The 19,996-nt window shown below is 33.1% G+C and overlaps 1 protein-coding gene across 6 annotated transcripts in view; it reads left to right on the forward strand.

Moving 5' to 3' along the window:
• LOC124536838 (atypical protein kinase C) overlaps positions 1-19,996 on the forward strand; it is a 239,611-nt gene that overhangs the window by 97,896 nt on the left and 121,719 nt on the right. The window contains exon 1 of one of the 6 annotated variants that reach the window (XM_047113470.1): positions 182-353. The exons of the other annotated variants lie outside the window; for them this stretch is intronic. The gene's annotated coding sequence lies outside the window, so the exon portion shown is untranslated. Of the gene's footprint in view, positions 1-181; positions 354-19,996 lie in introns of those variants that run through there. 6 annotated transcript variants of the gene reach the window in all.

Raw genomic sequence — 19,996 nt, forward strand, 5'->3', positions numbered from 1 at the left:
CCAAACCTAATAATCCCAAATTAAAACACATCAGGGAGCGATCTCATGGCATGTCTCGCTGGCTCCTTATCTAGTTCTTAATCCAAGATAAATATTACATCAATCGGGGGTGGAGACGGTGGCGCACGCAGGCGCGAACGTCGCCGGCCCAGTCCCGCTCCGGCCGCGCTGCCCGCCGCACATCGCTCTCGCGGGCGCCCGACCCGGCGGCGACTCGCTCGCTGCCTTCTAGGACTCCCGTAAATAATCGCGCTACCGTTATCGAAGTTCGGACCTCCGCTGAGCGTCGAAGTCGAAAACGCGCTTTGAAATCCACCGCCGACCGCGCCGTATCCACGTGCCCATCTCGTTGCGTAAGTCGCGAAATCTCCGAAAACGAACTGAATCTCCTTTGACACACAAGAAAAACAAATAGCACACATCGAAATCGATCAGTGTATCATTCCTGGTTTGTTATTGCAGCCATGTGTGTTTATATGGCGACCGAAGTAAATAGTGTATCGGCCTGAGCGTGTTAGGGAGGTTAGAAGTGGCTTTCTTTTTTAATAGGTTAATCCGCAGACTGCGGGCGCGGTCTTTTTAACCTTACAGTACAAAAGTGCTGGTTGACCTTAAAACCGCGCGGCGACACCTGATTTGTTTGCGGCTAGAAACGGTTACAACTATGTTCTTTAATTGACGCCCCAAACATTCAGATTTGCGTGTTTACATCACAAGATTATGTTATATGTACGCTATAAAACAAACGATACTGGTATGACATAAGGTTAATGTTTACGAGCGCCCTTATGTGTATAAAAAATAAATATCCCATCTACCACTCATCACAGGCGGTCGTTAATATAAACTACACACGTATAAGTAAATGAATAAACAAACTTAATTTGAGTTCGGAACTTTTATATTCCAAACAGCCACTTGAATTTTTTTTAACCGTCTTTAACGACTTCTTACGCTAATTAATGGCGTCTGACGCTTAAGGAATTAGAAATTTCGACAAAAATTTATATTAGCTCTTAACGCCGCCCTATTAACTTTAAACTTAACTTCGTTTTATATTTAATTATGCTAATTTTATCTGTTTCTTTTGTTTTTTTTTTTTATTATTTCATTCAAATGCAGCCTTTTGCCATTGTCTTCCTTCCTTTCCTACAGCCCTGCTATTAAACACGCACCATTGCCATTTCAGAGTGAAATGGAATAACTGCAAATAATGCTTACAAAAAGTATTTAAGGCTTTCGGTCGTTCAGAATTAATACAGTATCGATTGAGTTCGTCCGAGTATTATTTGAGCAACGTTCTTATATGCGGTAAATAAATTGGAATAAATATACACTTATTATAGTAGAGTATGCAATATTTGTGATTTGTATATTCGGGCGGCCCGACACTGCCAAGAATAGACTACAGTTATCTTCATAATGAAATAAGCAATATGAAGGCTCTCTGACCGAATTTTGGACGCAGCTTTAATCTCAAGGATTCAGTTGTGTAGGATAACTTACACTGTTTATTTACACAGATTATATCTACTTCTCTTTACTCTTATAATTAATCAGTCTATACGTTAATTTTACATGATTTCAAATGACTTCAAAAAGTAAAGAAGTTGTCAATTCGGCTCCATTTTTTTTGTATTCCTTAGGTACCTCATTATAATACGTCACATATTAACCTATTTGGAAAATTATTGTTTTCGTTTGGAAGAGTATATTCTTCTCTAGGTCTCATTTAAATAAAAAATATATGTACCACCTATAAAGGTGAAGAATACGAGATGAAGTTATTTATGGCCTCGAGCTTTTACGCTGACTCTGAATTTTAGCCCAGGACCTGATCTATGCCTTATATGATAACGCAGCAATTAATAATATACAAACATTGTACATAATTAATAAAACAACTTACCAATGAAATTCTTTTGATTGAAAATAACTTGGAAACAAAAACTGTTCAATAATAACAAATCTACGTACTTGTAAAGTTGATTAATTTCAATGTTCAATAACCTCGATACAAGGATCAATGAGGTATTGTCTTTTTTAACATATGTAGCTAATAAGCTGATTTGCTAATTTGGGCTTTAAATACGAATTAATATTTTTTTTATGCTTCATTCCTCCTAAGGCCTCTTCTCCTTTTGTGGAGAATGTTTGGAGCATTTTCCACCTTGCTACCCCAATTCGCGTTGGTGGATTTGGATGTGGCAGAATGACGTTGATATTAGACGCATGCAGGTTTTCTCACGATATTATTCTTCACCGCCGAGCTCGAGATGAATTATAAACACAAATGAAGTACATGAAAATTCAGTGGTTCTTGTCTGGACTTGAACCCGCAATCATCTGTTAAGGCTATTTTCGTTGAGGCTTTTGAGCCACCTATCCATTGGTCTACCTGTCTAGAATAGTTACATTCTTATTATTGATAAAAAAAATTGTGCATAATGTATAAATATTTATTTGAGTACGTGGAAATAGTGTTGGAACTTAATGTAAATAATGTATGTTAGTCAGACCAGTAATAATACCAACTTTAAAGCACCGAACAATCAGATTTACTATTCTGTATCAATACTAAATGCTTATTGGTTGGTTAATGCTTCATCAGCTGCCGTTGACCAATGAGCATTTAGATTAAAGTCAAATTAGTTAATCCGACTTTGATTAGCTTAACAGAGACCGGAGTATAATCTCTTAATTATTGACAGACAACCGTGATATCAATCAGACTGAGTAAAGATGATCTTTGTCTAGATATAAACTTGAAATTAAAAATTGATAAAGAAAACGATTAATGTAATTTGCTTACGTCATAATGTTGTTCTTATTTTGAATGGTATTTAACCATCTTTAAAATGTGTTTTTGTTTTTGCCTTAGAACTCGTTTATTTATGAAGCGATTTGGAAAATTCTTTGTTTGTTTGAGAGGATAAACGACCTGTTTGTGTCCCATTTAAATTTTAAGAAAAATAACTGTCGTCTAAAAAGGTTTAATATTTTTATAATTAAATTTTCAGTGTTATTTAAAATATTATTATTGCTATTTATTTTCTTATATTGATCGTAAACGAAGATAAGGTATTGGCTTTCCTATAATACGACGAGATGAAGAGATGGGTTAATTTAGTGCAATGAAGCCATTTCACAGTGTAGCAGTATTTCCTATATATTTCCACAACACAAAGGAACAATATATTCAAACGGAATTGCATTCTACCACCATCTACGAACCTAGGGTTATGTGTGTTCTAGAGTTATTGGGTACATAATACTGTGTACCTATATAATATATTGTATATGAGTAACATATAGCTGTAAAATTTCTACATCAATCAAACACTTTAATGTCAGCAATTGTTCATTAATAATGTTGATGTTTTTTTTTATTATGTAGTTAGCGGACGAGCAAATGTGCCTACTTGATGGTAAGCGGTCCAAGTACAGAATAAAAATTGGCGCTGTAAGAAATATTAACTTCTATACATTGGCAATACCTATATTGTCTCACTCACTCTTTCAATTGGAGCACAGCAATACTAAGTGTAGCTGTTTGACGGTAGAATCCAATGCTTTGGTAAGTACGCAGACGAGCTCAGAGCCCTATCATTAATAATATATTGAAAAAAAAAAAATGATACATTCAGTATTACATTGCATAAATTTAAAATATATTGTTCGCGTCGTCATAACAGACCAGTCTATCTATGTATATCTATTTGTTGTTGTTTTTGTTGTCGTAATTGTTGATGCTCTTTTATTTTTCTACATTTAGTGAATGCATATGACATTATTCATATAACTTGTTAAATGTTTGCATACGTAACGATTAAATATATCTACAGTATCCATATAACTGATTGGCAATTCAAACGATTCATAAATAAAAATAAACCCAAATGACACACCTATGCGATGCGCTCGCATTCGTCTTTTTTTCAAAGGCCCGTTTCCGATTAGCCAATTAACTTTTTTTGGCTTCTTTTAATTGATTATTTCATTTGATTTCCGCGTTTAAGCTATACGAATTTAATCGATATAACCGTTTGAATACTTTAATCGAGGTTGCGATTGAGAGAACAAAAATCGATTCGGTTAAACTTAGCCTCTTTAAACTTTTGTTGATTCTATTTTTGTATTTTTCATTTGTTAGATATTTCTTGCTGTGCAATAAAAGTTGATTATAAAATGGAACCGGGCGATCTCTCTCTGATCTAGAAACGAAACAGTAATTGTTAGTTGAAGTCACTTTGATTTAAATCAGTTTGTTTCGGTCATTTGTGGATAAATATTATTACGGCGATAATATTTTCATGTCACTTTAAAACGATGATTATAGTTTGCAGTCAATGTAAGGGATTGCGTGCAGAATCGCGATCTTACTTTGTGAACTTTGGGAACCACTGTTTAAGACGATTTATTTCTGATGCTTAGCAATAGGGGACCTCACATCCTGATGTTATCTCTTTACATCTCTCCACGTGAAACGTTTGCGCTTTATTCCGGTAACGATATCAAATAAAAAACAATGTATACATACGTGTTATTTCCGTAATCGAATGTGAAATTTGTGTTAATTACGTTTTTTCAATTTCGCCTGATAATAGTATAGGTTTGCAATGTTAGAATTTAAAAAACTTTTGCGTATAACTAAATTGTTAATAACTCAATTGTTAACTTACTTAAGCAATACACGTAAAAGGTTAGTACGTAAAAGATTTGTCGCGTTTCGAGAAAAAAATTAGCATCTGTTATTAATAAATAATTAATAAAAGATGCTAAAATTTTTCAAACATTTTTTTAAACAAAAAAGCTGTCCTTCGTAATTCCATCTGCTATTAACTATACTAGAGGCTAGATAAGGCCACAGGTCGTGGGTTCAAATTTAAATACTCAGTTAAAGTCTCCCTAACAACCCGGTGTTTGGAAGTTGGAAGTGCACACTTCCGTGCCTTGGAGAGTAGAGCCGTACTCTCTCTAAATTTCGAGAGTGACGGAATATAGAGAGTATCTGTGTTTGCGCACAAACCTTTGCACTATTACCTGTCTTGCGTAGTTGGGTAATTTTCCTTGAGATTAGCCGCCTTGTCGGAAATCGATCAAGACTAAACAATAACTTAAATTTAAAACAATGACCTCCACTGATTCCTAAATAGAACAAATTAATTATTTCTCTATCGTGCTTGAGTTTTTAGATAAGTTTTTATTATTATTAAAGTTTCTAAAGCCAACAGAAAGGCTAATGTAACCGTAAAGTGAGTAAGTGGAAAAAACTCAACGTTCAATGTTTTGATATCACGAAACCCCGACAATGTATCGAACTGCTGAAACGTTTCTTGAAAATAAAGCAATAAATTTTTTAATAGTTCAACGTAGTCTAGCAATATTAAAAAGAACGTAGGTTCAATTTTAAAACTTTATACCTATTATATGTTATAAATGATTATTTAATGGACAGTGAAAAACATTATTTAAACACGATCAGTAAAGGTATCTGTTCTCTGTTTTTGCAAGGTCGATTAATCCTTCTTTGGACAAGGTTCAAGGAGCTGAGATGGCCCAGTGGTTAGAACGAGTTTCTCTTAACCGATAATTGCGGGTTCAAACCCAGGCAAGCACCACTATATGTATGTGCTTAATTTGTGTTTATAATTCATCTCGTACTCGGCGGTGAAGGAAAACATCGTGAGGAAACCTGCATGTGACTAATTTCATCGAAATTCTGCCAACCCGCATTAGAACCGCGTGGTGGAATATGTTCCAAACTCTCTCCTTAATGGAAGAGGAGGCCTTACCCCGGCAGTGGGAAATTTACAGGCTGTTCCTTTTTTTTACTTTTTGTTTGGACAAGGTTCAACAAACACTAAGTATTTGCTTAACAATTAATATTTTTCTATCACTTGTTAATAAGGCGTATTATTCGATAAACGTTTACATAATAAAAAAGTGTAAGTTAGCCTTCGTTGATTTCCATGTGGAATAACTATATTCCTCTCTATGTAACTGACTGTCGGAAAAGAGTAATTATTCAGTTTCTCGGTAGTTCTTACGTAGAAATTAGATTTATAACCGATGGCGGTTTTTCTATGTAATTTAACAATTTAAAATAACGATTCTAAAATGTTCGCAAGGGTCAAGCTGAATATTTTGACTTATTTTGCTTTTCACGTTTGAGGTATATGCAACTAATATTAAATTTTTAAATTCGTGTACTGGAGAATATAAAAAAAGGTATTACTTTTTGTGTGTTCAGAAAATATCCAAAGTCAATCTTAAAACTACGATGAAAAACTATTCATATATTAAAGATATGTAGAGTTACATTATTAACGGCGTATAAGTTGGTTCAAACGATTGTCACAACAACAACAAGGCGCCCAGGGTGCACCACAGCTGTTCTTCTTTGCTAATGAAAGGCTTAACTAAAAGGAATGATCTTTAAAAGTGATCGAGTACATTTACCATATGTTACTGTTACTTGTAAACGTAAATTTGATAAAATGAACTTTTGAAGTTTTAGGCTCCGCTCAACATATAATAAAATTGGAGCTATACATATAATAAAATTGGAGTGTTTTGACTATAAATATTACTATATATATATATATAGTCAATCTATATATATATATATATAGTCAGTCTGTCTATTTGCTTTGCGGCTAATCTCTGGAGCGGATGGACAGATTTTGACGGGACTTTCACTGGCAGATAACTGATATAATAAGGAGTAACTTAGGCTACAATAATATTTTTTTAACTCGTGCTAGGTCGCGGGCACAGCTAGTTAATACATATAAACTCGAATGTTTTAGACACATACATATGTATTATAAATGAGAGATATTAAATGTAACGAATTTCTTGAAAGGGTTATAATACCCCGCAAGCTGCTAATCCCATCTAATTTCAACAAAAGGCGTTTAGTGTTTAATTAAACGTTCTAGTCTAGAACTCGATGACGTTAGCACAAATTGAAGAGCTCTTTGATACGCTCCTAATGAAATTTACTAATAGTTTTGAATAAGATTCAAATACCGTTGAATATATTTGGTACATTAATTGTTTACAGTTTTATGTCTTAATTTAAAATTATTTTATCTGTATTTGTATCAGTGTGTATGTGTTTATTAGTGTCTATGTATGTGTGAGTTTGTGTTTCGTCATCAAATGTTTTTTTAGTATTTCCTACTTATTTTATTTTAATATATCGACATATTTTATCAACTAGCTTGATAGGTTTTTCAATTTCGAGTTTCTTGATTCTTCTATAAGTTGATTGCAATAGATTTTGGTTTAAAAACTTACGTAGTGGAAAAAAGTTACGATGGACAATTTTACGACTTACGAATTAAAAGTTTTCCCCGTCGGTTTTATGACGTTTAATTTCTGAGGTAAAGCGCGACGTGCGTGCTAACAGACCGCCAATAAAACTAATTGAATTAAAAAAAGACTTATAATACCTCACTCGAAGTATTTCAAACTTTATTGCTATAATTTGTGAAAACGTTTAAGAAATGTACAAATTGATCTTCGAATTATTATTACTTTCAACGATAAAACCATAAGTGGATTATTTTTCTTATCAATAATGTACTTTGTACAAATATACTTCAAATTCTACTACGATTTAGTAGTAGGAAATGTTTTGTAGAAACAATAACTTAATATATATAAATAAAATTTTAACAAAAAGAAAAACCGACTTCAAACAAAACACTATTTTAAAACAAATGAATATGCACGAAAAAGTAATAAAAATAATTGCGTATTCAACATATTTTTTAGAGTCTTCCTAAGTTAAATGAAATGAAAAATATTAGACTACTTAAAAGTCGATTAACGATTATATCATGTAGTTATAGTTATTGGTATCTTTGGAGCCGGTGTCAGCCACGGTGCCCTTGCCCAACAATCAAAAGAAAGAAGCGATACGAGCCCCTTGATTGATCCAGTATATTATTGTGTAAAAGGTAATTTGCAAAAAACATATTTGTCAAAGTATTCTCGTATTGTTTTTTGATAGATATACTGTAGGGTTTTATTGGCTGACACCGACTCCAAATATAACAAACTATATATTTTAAACTTTTTTTAAAAGATAGTGTGATTCAAGGGGAAGGTTTGTGTATATAAAACATGAACAATATAGTAAAGAAACACTGATAATTTTAGAAGTTTGCGATGTGATGTCGTATATAAACAAATTCTGTAGTATATTTAGTATCAGTATTGCACCCGTGCGAAGCCGGGGTGGGTAGCTAGTTGATTATAATATTCGACTATGATAATTACATACACATAACCACATTACGGAAGGTGACTCAAATATCCAAATAACCTATAAATAAAAGATTCGACCGAGTATCGCTAACGTGCTCCTCAGAATTGTTCCGTTCCCTTCCGTTCCGTTACTTTGTCATGGATCCTGTGCTCAGAACCTTACCAAACTTTCACCAAATTACCCTTGAAGTATATATTTTATAATAAAAAAAGAATTATCAAAATTGGTTAACGTGATTTTCAGTTATTCACCTATTTGTCGCGCATATACATAATGCAAATTTAAGACTTATGTCGTTTTCACATGGATACCATCATCGGAAAAAAAAATAAAAAAAATGGGACCCCACGGGAAGCACTACCTTTCAAACAAAAAAAAAATTATCAAAATCGGTCCACCCAGTGAAAAGTTATGAGGTAACAAACATAAAAAAAAAAAAGAAAAAAATACAGACGAATTGATAACCTCCTCCTTTTGGAAGTCGGTTGAAAACAACCCTTAGGTATGTATCTCTGAAAAGTGTCTGATGTACAGTACGACACAACTGAGATGTAGCATCGGCAAAATTTGTAAAACCGATCACATACGAATTAAGTACCCTCTTCCAAATTATCTTTACACAAACTTAATAACTTATAATATCATATGACCTAATAAATTCGTCAATTTGACACGTCGATTTACATGCACTTGGTTTCTCGGGTTGAACTGACGCGAGAATCTATCTATAGCGACGAATAGCGTCGAATAGCGCGATAGGGAGCTATTTCCATTGGTTGTATAAATTGGTACTAATCGGCTTTATTAAATTTGCCGTAGCCACATCTAATTTATGTCGTACTATACAATTGTGTCTATTGAATGACCTATCTATGACGTGTACAAACAGACAGACAAATCTCAATAATAACCGAATAATTAAACGTCACTGCTAACAAATTAGTATCAAAAAAGGATGCGTGTATATCAGTGGTGACTCGAATTTCACATGAAATTGTTCCTACATAAATTTGGCTTGTATATTTATTGATGGTTAATACACTTGCTTTATAAACTTCAATAATCTAGGCATCTAGATATGCTAGGCACCTATAAACCTAGGTATGCTAGGATTACATAGTTCACCTGTGTTTTACATTCAGGTCAAGCGAGGGGATTACACGCAACGCGTTGCTAATAAACAATGAAGATTGTCTTGATTGGAAATGGTATCGAAGAGTATATCTGATCTTATATGTATAATATAACTCAATTTATAGATACCATAAATGTTATCTTTACTTAAATTAAAATATACATTTCAAATCGTCATAATTATAATACCTAATTCTACTTGATATTTTAGTTTACCTTCCTTTTAAAACTATACATATAATAGTATTATTTGTCATTAATAAGCTGTTAATTAAATGATGTAGCTTTTTCATGTGTCTGCTTTTCTTTATATCAATCAAGACGTCACACAATGGTCACGTTTAATGTTTATTTTTAATACGCCAAGATATATAAGTATGTTCATATGTTTATGAGAATACATATGATATGCACAGTTCCGCTACGAAAGAACTAATAGCTTTTTTATGATATTCGAATGTGGATGGCAAATAGGTACCGCTAATCGCCCAATAAGCAATATGAACTATTCCTTGCATCGCTAATGCGCGCCAAGCTCGCTCACCCTTCAAACCGTATCACAACAATACTTATTATGATGTTTGGCGGTAAAATATCGGAAAAGTGAGTGACCTACTCAAACGAGCTTGTACAAAGCCTCCAAGGAATGTGTGGACGAAGACAGTCACAACTAATTAGGATTATAAGAGTTACATATGCATTGCACTAGCTTAAAGACAAGCTTGGCTAACCTTAGACCATTTTACAGCCTATTTGTCGTATATACTAGTAAAGTGTATAAACGTGAACGATATCAGTACATACAAAAGCAAACCCTATGGTTTATTTCACTTAGAAGCAAATTAGTAACAGGGTTTCGCATTTCTATTAACAAGTCAGTGTTAGGCTGGGGGTCATAATCATCGTGGAATCGCTATCGCTATTCACGACTATTGATCGGAAAACACGTTAGGAGTTGTGATGTACGCTTAGTAGTTATTCTTAACAGTTAGTTGGAACTAATCATAAATTATGCAAAGAGTTTGTAATGAGCATTAACGCTCTGTTCACTTGTTTTTTTATTCTAGTGTGTGTATCCGAACGGCTTTAAAATAATACCTATAATTGAATTTTGATAAGCGTTTTCGAAATAGTATATTAATAAACAATAGCGAAGATTACCTTTAGATAATTTAAACTCGGACGTTGTGAAAGCTTAACTAACTAACGACGGGAGAAAATAAAACATAAATTTGGCATACAATAAAATTAATAATATATCGTATTATATTTAAATAAACTAGATATTTTTATCAAATGATGATGTTTAATAATTAATATTAAATATTTTCATACGTTTTCATATCCGAACACACCCGACTTATTTCCTCAACCGAGAATTAACTTACGTCGTAAAGAAATCCCGCCAAATTATTTTCACAAATCATTTTAAGAAAGAACAATGCTGGCTTTTTTATCTCTTTCTAACAAAACGGGTAATAGAGCGTAAGATAAAAGACAATTAGAGTTTCACGTGAATGGCTTTATTAAATAAAACGGGGGCTCCGTTTTAACTTGGGATAAGCATTACGTTTCCGAGAGGATCCTTCGGGCTATGTGACTATGGCTTAAAATGTGTGGTATTTTTATATGTAGCTTAGGAGTGGCAAACACCTAACACAATCAAACCGACTCTCTAAATACAGCATTATTAAGAGTACTTACGCTGATTATGATGTAAGCAAAAAATAAGGAATGGTTAAAATTTCTTACAGCACTAAGGGCGGTGGTGACCACTACCCTTCAAATGCCCTATTCGTCCGTCCGTTGTTAATAAGCAACTACTGTGAAAAAACTGAATAATATACAGAACCCCTTCGATTACTGAATGTTACATTTGAATCCAAGTATGTCTGAGATTTTCTACTTATTATTCTTACCCATAAAATGTACAATGCAATGGTTCATGTAATGAATCCTACGAACTTTCGACACATTTATACAATCCAATTAAAAGGAGAGTTGAGATAAAGTATAACGCATTTATAACACTTATTAGGGAAGAAGCTTGTATTAAACATAATAATATCTTGCTCAACATAGCCTTTGCTTGTCACTGGGAAAATGGCTGTGTTTTAATTTAACATCTTTAAGATACAGTCAATAAGACTATTTCAAAAGAGAATAGATCAGGAACGTAATGATCTCCGTCTGTTAGAATGTCGAGCATTCCTTGATTAAATATGTAATAGTTTCATTTGGTATAAAATATCCAAGAAGGGAAGGGAAGTAATTTATTTATTTAGTACTTTTAAAGATCATCTTTGTAACTGTTTTTAATATCAGAGATAAATAAAGTTAAAACTGTAAAGTTTTCGTCTTCGTAAAGTCAATAAACCCCTTCCCAGGGCGGAGCATTTAATTTTATATCTTGTAAAATATTAACCAATAAATAAACATAGAGCTCATGTAAAAATAATCAAAAATATAATTTTGTATAAGATTATATTGTTTAAGATTTTCATATAGGTGATGATATTAACAACGGTGTTCTTGCCGGGTTTTCTAAGTAGGTTCTAGATTCTGATAAATGTAAGATTGCAGTTATTTATGTCTTTTAAAGTAATATATATTTTAAAGGTTTCGAACATTATTACGGTATTAATAAGTTTTTTTTACCGTTGATACATCTGTCTGTCACACAGGTTGTATCTCAAGAACTGCAATAGTTAGACAGTTGAAAATTTAACAAATTATGTATTTTTGTTGTCGCAATAACAACAAATACTAAAAATAAAATAAATATTTAATGGAGGTCCCATACAAAGAAATATTTTTTACCTATTTTTGCTCGATATCAATAAATATCTGGTACTTGAATTTTCACAAAATGCTTAATTGTGTATTAAATTTTATAATAAATCATAAAAATATAAGGAAATAATAATAATGTTACGGAAGCCTTCGTGTGCGAGTCGACTCACACTTTTTCTCGCATTTTTTTTTAGTTTCTATCCGATCATAATAATAATTCGAAAATGATGGAGCTATATATTGTTATGCCTACAGTTTCCGGATTATGAAAACCCGTTCAATATTAACCCATATCGGCTTGTCCTAACCCAATAACACAATTCCCATACATCCTAAATAGGACCACGAGCGTGCTGGCTCTCATCGCAGCCTTAATATTAACATACATGACATTTCCATTTGTTTGCGATGCCCGTCCCCTGGCCTTGTTTTATTATGTATAATGTAAGGAAATATAGGCCCTCGGTGTATAGCGATAGAGACGCAATTTCGTCTGTTTTTTATTTACCCTTAATACCTTTGTCGATGTCCAAACGCAAGACGTAGAATAAATGTTTGGAAAATTTGATAGTGTTGAAGGGTCTTGCGAATAAATATGTACCTGCGTGTGTATTTTATTTAGTTGGTTTTGATGAAATAATTCAATATAAATTTGCTTTTAAATATGATGCTTAAGTACGCGTACTATTAATGGTCTGCATACTAATAAGCGATAACCACTCCCTATAAACATTGAAAATTCAAGAAATAATTGTTATTGCTTAATGTATCATATTCATATCGTCAATGCGCTTACTTTTGGGAACGAATATGTTATGTTACTTGTCGCTGTGGTTACACTGGCTTACTCACTCATCCAATCAGAACACAAAAATACTAAGTAATGCTGTTTATTTAGTTTAGTTTAGCTGTAGTTTATAACATTTTAGCTAGTATTGAGAGCCGCGATGACCCAGTGGTTAGAACGCGCATCTTAACCGATGATTGCGGGTTCAAACCCAGACAAGCACCACTGAATATTCATATGCTTAATTCGTGTTTATAATTCATCTCGTGCATCATGTGTCTAATGTCATAGAAATTCTGCCATATGTGTATTCCACCAACCCGCATTGGAACAGCGTGGTGGAATATGTTCCAAAACCTTCTCCTCAAAGAGAGAGGGAGCATTAGCTCAGCAGTGAGAAATTTACAGGCTTTTGTTGTTGTTTGTTGTATATATTGGAAGCTAAACATTATCTACGAAATAAATTAAAGACACATCTTTATACTAATAGCAAGGTGCGTGGTGTTATGTAAATCCGTTACATTTATGTAAGACATCTTTATAGGATATGTCTATTGATCAATCATGAGATATACATTTTTTCCGTTCGTCTGAACACAGCTCCCGTGGGTAGCAGTGTCTGACTGGAGATGGATATTAATCAAACTCTCCACAGTGATATTTATCCTTAACATTGGATAGAATTATAAAATCGTGCGCAATACTTCGTGTATTAAATAATAATGTTATTCTACTAAAAAACGAGCTATAACTTTTAACAGCAGTATAACAATTATTGAGTAAATAATAGTGTAATAATTAATTTTAATATTATGTTAAAAATAATAGAAATAAATAAAGCATATTGCTTTATATACGATGAGGTATATAAGGGTTAAAAACTTACAGTCGGTATAGCGTGATTACTCATACAATGAAGTTATTTATCAAAGAATCAGCTTAGATTTTTATTTTTTTTAATAAGTAGGGATTTTTACATATTTCCAACATGATATTATGTGGTCACCGTTATTAAACATTGGGATATGCTGTAAAAATATTAAATATTCTTGACAACGGCGATGTCTCCAACTTTGACAGCTAAGATATTTTTACACTTATATATGTAATTACAAGCTTGACTGCTCTGCACTCTTGAACACAACAAAGCTAACTACTGTTGTTTGGCGGTAGAATATGTGCTTAGAGGTTGGCACCTATCCCTATCCACCAAGTAAATTATATAATTTTGTATGATAATGAAAACGATAGTCAAAACAAATTGATTGTTTATTGATATATAACATAGGTGAAGCAGAAAGATAAAATAATAATATTACGTTGTATAGTAACAAAGAAAAGTATCTCAGTCAGTTTGTTGTACAGTATAATCCTGTTTCAAATCGTGTGGTGCAACCGCACAAGTCTGAAGAGGCTTAGTGTGTCGCTGAGGTTCGAGCGGCTCGTGGCTTCTCAAACGTTTAACTTGTAGTATTTTATGATCTTACTATTTTGAAAATACTTGGACGTCATATGAAATATTTACCGAAAGTTATACGGATGTTATAAGACACTAAGTCTTAGTATCTCTTTGGTCAAGAGGCTAGTTCATTAGGCTGCGGTTTCTGATGTATGAAGGAAATCTTCATTTTTGAGTCTGTTTTTTATTGTATTTAATACTAGTAGTCGTCCGTGGCTTCTATCGCGTATTAGAATGTTGGGTTTCCTTCCTTAGAGTCCAAGTTAGCTTAATACCAAATTTCATCAAATTCGGTTCAGTGGTTTTGTCCTGAAAGACTGACAGTCAGACTTTCACGTCTCACAGATGAAATTTACTTTCACATTTATAATATTAATATAGATATAGATTGTATTGAAACTTCTTTGACTCAAACAAATGTAGAGTAATTAATAAATACTTCTAATTCACTTATTATATGTTTGAAATTGTTCAGTCTCATCTTATATGCTACATATAATAATTGAATTTATGAATAGCGTAATTATTATTATTTAAAATTATGAACTTCCGTCGTGGTTTCATCGGACTCTTTTGAACTCTGTAATATTTTAATAACATTACTGTAATGCCTAATCGCAACGTGGTTGAAACCTTCGTCATGAGAGCTTATTGCTCGAATTTGATTTACGTGACTAAGACATTTAAATATAAGTGGTTTTTTAGTGGGGTAATTTTGTTAAAGTTACAAAGCATTAACTTCGAGGAAATGCTAGGGATCAATTAAAATTAAATGTCCTATTGCCTTGCTAAGGCATCTCGACCCTCATAGGATTTTTTTTTGGTTTTTATGCCATCACACAGTTCCAATTTAAGTTAAGATATACACATGTAGCAGAGTTTCATCTCGTAAATGTAGGTTGGCTCATGGTGCGTTCGGTTAACTCCTTTATTTTCCTGAAAAAAATATCCGTCTACGTTCGTTTTCTATATTCAACGACGATGTACACCAGTAGGTACTCGATTGTTTTTGATTCATGTATAACGAGCCTTAGAAGTCATTCCTGTGTGATAATTCACCTGAATGTGTTACAAATATATTCTCAAAATGTTTTCCTAACCCGCTGAGCATGAGACGAATAAAACATAAATTAAGCTCATTAAAACTCAGATTGGATCAGATTTGAACACGTTGTAAACGAATTAAGGTCGTCGTTTTTGATCCACTGAGCCTTCTCAGCTATATTTTTGTGATAGATTTTTAGATTTTTTTTAAATATAAGGTTTATTATACAATGTAATAGTTCGTTAGTGTTATTTAAAATTAATGAATCAGCGTTTTATAATTAACATCGCGTAACCACGCACCCTACTCAAAAGGGTCTTAATGTGTCACTCTGATCCATGGGGATTCCCGCCGTGAAAATATTGGAAAACTTTTTTACATATACCTACCAATTTACTTTTAAATATTTGACTCAATGATACATTTTGTTATAAGTGCGTATTTTAATTATAATTACATCACATGTATTACTCTGATCCCAATGTATGTAGCACTTGTGTTATGGAAAATCAAAAGTAGCGACGGTACCACAAACACCCAGACCCAAGACAACATAGAAAACTAATGATAATCTACATTGACTCGGCCGGGAATCCGGGACCTTGGAGATCCGTACTCATAAAAACCGATGTACACACCACTTGACCACAGAGGTCGTCAAACAATTACAATAATAATACAAAATTGAAATGTATTACTATTCATTAAATATTATTGTAAATATTTATATGTTGACAAGATTCAATAGAATATAGTAGTTTAAAACCGGGCATTTTCATATGCTTAATTCGTCTTTATAATTAATCATGTATGAATGTGTCAGTGTCATAATCACTGGCAGTCGTGGCAATACTGATAGGAAAGGAGGTCTCTTTTCAACTGTGATACAGATTCACACTGAAAACTTTTATTTAAAATATTCGAAACCGAAATTTAAGTGTAGGTGTATCCGTATAGAGTTAAACGAACTTGTTGATGATATAAATAACTTGTTAATTATATAATACATATAAACATGTTAATAACATTCTCAAACTCATAGTAAACTATTCTAATTCGGTATAAGGCGTGGGACCTTAAGGCAAAGGTTACACACATAAATATGAACTTTACTTGAACAGCCAAAGGATAAACGTTTATAAATATAATAATTAATATGTTACAACAATCAGAAACGTAGTAATGAATTAAACACGCTTAATGTATATATTAAGGAATGATACAGGGTGTTCAAACGGTTAATTACCAATGTGTAATTAAGAATTTATACCAATTAAATAAGAATTAACTTTTAACAAACTTTCAACTGTATACTTTATACAGTCTTTCGATATATATATAATTAATTTTATATCGTTTCTTGTTAGTTATGTTCGTACCTGCCGAGTTGTCTATTCAAACTTCATTCTCATTAAAATTTTACTTCGGAGAACTAAAAACTTGTTTTCATAATAACCATCAACCGTGTAAGCTCAACAACTCTGAGTCTCGTTCCACGCAAACAAACCCGCCGGCAACGTATAGTTGTATAATAGAAACGTAAATAACATCCAAACAAGTCCTCGTAAAAAGCGAAGGACAGCGCTCGAATGGCCCGAATGGCCGAGCTATCACGTATCGATCAAGCGTATCAATGAATAGAGCGGTCCCTTGTTTATCGCCAGTATCGGCGAAGTTTCCATCTCATTTAACGTGATCTGAAACATGCCCGGCATCGCTAAAGACGAAAAGACGCGTGTGTACATGATTATAAGATTAACTTACCGAGACTCATCTCAACACTAATAAGTAGGTTATACCTACACTAGGTGTTAGGGCTTTGTGTAAATCCGTCTGGGTAGGTACCACCCACTCATCAAATATTCTACCGCCTAACAACAGTACTAAGCATTGTAGCGATCCGGTTTGAACTGCGAGTTAGCCAGTGTAACTACAGGCACAAGATCTTAGTTCCCAAGGTTGTTGGGGCATTGACAATGTAAGGAATGTTTAATATGTCTTACAGCGACATTGTCTATGGGCGGTGATTACCGTTTATTATTAGGTGGTCCATATGCTCTTCCGCCATTCTATATCATTAAATAAAAATAAAAAATAAAATCAATGTTCATGGTCGGTGGTGAGCCATTTGCCTATAATAACTAAAAAACACATTCTCTATTTCAAGATGACCGAGTAAGCCTCGTTTATAGTTACAGCAGACGGAACTATCGTCGTAACGTCTTTGTGAACGGACAGCTGATGTCTTCTTAACCATCGATTGGTTCATTTGTAACTTTTCAATTGCATTTACATATACTTTTTGCGTGGTTTGTGTTATTTACTCCTTTCGGCTAGAATAATGTCCTGTGTTTAGCAGATCTGCTTTTCACACCATTCGTACGGAATAAATTGAGATTCAAATATATATATTTCATATGAAGTTTTTCAATACAAAATAGCGCAACAAAGTAATTCGTGTACCATCATAAATGTATACAAGATTTTATTGTTGCTGTTAGCACGAATGAGGCGATCGAGTGTAGTGAATATGCATCGTTTTTGATTAAACTATTTTGATGGTCTGTTTTAATAATTATGCAATTTTTTCGTTGTAGTGGAATACTTATTGTCTCTAATTGTATTTATTTTTTACTTCACTTTATATAAAAGTCAAATGAGTGTCTTAATCACTGTACATAGAATTTGGCGCCGTCAAATATTAACTACTCCTTTTATTGCCAAAGTCCCACCAACCTTGGGAGCTGAGATGACTTACCTTTCAAACAGGAATATATCAATGCTAAGTATTACGGCTTTGTAGAATATTTGGTCAGCGAACCTCGCAATATCATACGTAAAGTTTATTTTATGTCTGTTTCCTTGCTACAGATATTACATTATTTTATATGAATATGTTGTTTTTCTTTATAAGAACACTTCGATTCGTTTCACGAACGTGCGATGTCGGATGTTCAGTTCGACCAAATACACATTGAAACTTTTAATCATCATCATCCAACCCGAATCCACTGCTCGATGTAGGTCACTTGGTGGTAAGGCTCTATGCAAGCCCGTCTGGGTAGGTACCACCCACTCATCAGTAATTCTACCGCCAAATAACTCAGTACTCAGTATTGTTGTGTTCCGGTTTGAAGGGTGAGTGAGCCAGTGTAACAACAGGCACAAGGGACATAAAATCGATGGTGACCACTTACCATCAGATGGCCAATATGCTCGTCTGACAACCTATACCAAAGAAAAAAGAAAAGGCCTCCGCATTCGGCTTTCAATCTTCTAATCTCTGAATTAATATTTTTTGTAGTCTTAAGGCAACTGTCGTTAATTTCAATTGGTCCAGATCGTGTGGAATTGAGATTGAAAAATGGTTATAAGCAAAAGTATTTATATAATAAATAAACTTTGTTCACTAAATAACATTCGTAAAATATTAATTTTAATTATTTTTTTTCGATAAACAGAAGAATTACAAAAGAATTATAAACTTATGTTCCTTGCGTATTCTTATGACATAAATATATGTAGAAATAAATCTATACTATCTATTTTTAGGATGGTCACGAGTTTAAACAACGATATTCTTTCCAGGTTCATTTATTAGCACTATTTTCTCATTCATTTTATCCACTATTTCATGTTTTACAATACATCCCGTATTTTATATCTAAATTTAGCTCCTCATTCTCATTATTTCCAAATCAATAATATAAAATAGCACCAAACATTGCCACCGCATTCGATTTCTTGACATTCTCTTTTTTACCGGCCAGTATCAGACAATCCGCCAGTATTCATCGTGGACAATTAAAATATTACATTACAACATATTCTAAAAATAGTCAATCGACATATTATTAACTAAATTATTCTAATAAATTTTAGTTATACAATTTATAACAAAAATAACTCTAACACTATACTAATATTCTTCATGACTTTCTGTTTGGCCTAAAGGTTGACTGGTAGAGAATGCCTTCAGGCATTAAGTCCGCCTTTTGTCACAACTTATTTTGTTGGTCAATAAATAATTTTAAATTAAATTAAAATTAATATTATAAACGTGATAGTAACTCTCTCTGTTTGTCGCCCTTTGACTAACCAAACCTTTGAACTTTGGTATAAAGTAAATTTAAACTTCAAGGAAGGACATGGGTTACGTTTTTGTCTCACATATGACTATTAAACCCAAAAACATAAGCGAAGCCACGGGCGATACATAGTTTACAAAAATAATATGTAGCGTTAAAATTATGAGGCAACTGTTTTAGAATATGTCAGGCGGTATTCAAAAACTTTTGAATATGACGCATGTGCATTCAGAAAAGTTAGACCACATGTGTTAAACCGCTCGATTAATAAACTTTGTATAGTTTCATAGTATATTAATTAATAATGTTTCAGACTGTCAGTCTTAACAAATATGTTTTTTCGGTTGCTACTCGAGATACTTGCAATTCAATTTTACTCCAAAACTTTAATATTGATTAGATGGATCGA

Source organism: Vanessa cardui, chromosome 17, assembly GCF_905220365.1.
Source record: "Vanessa cardui chromosome 17, ilVanCard2.1, whole genome shotgun sequence".
Classification (NCBI taxonomy): domain Eukaryota; kingdom Metazoa; phylum Arthropoda; class Insecta; order Lepidoptera; family Nymphalidae; genus Vanessa; species Vanessa cardui.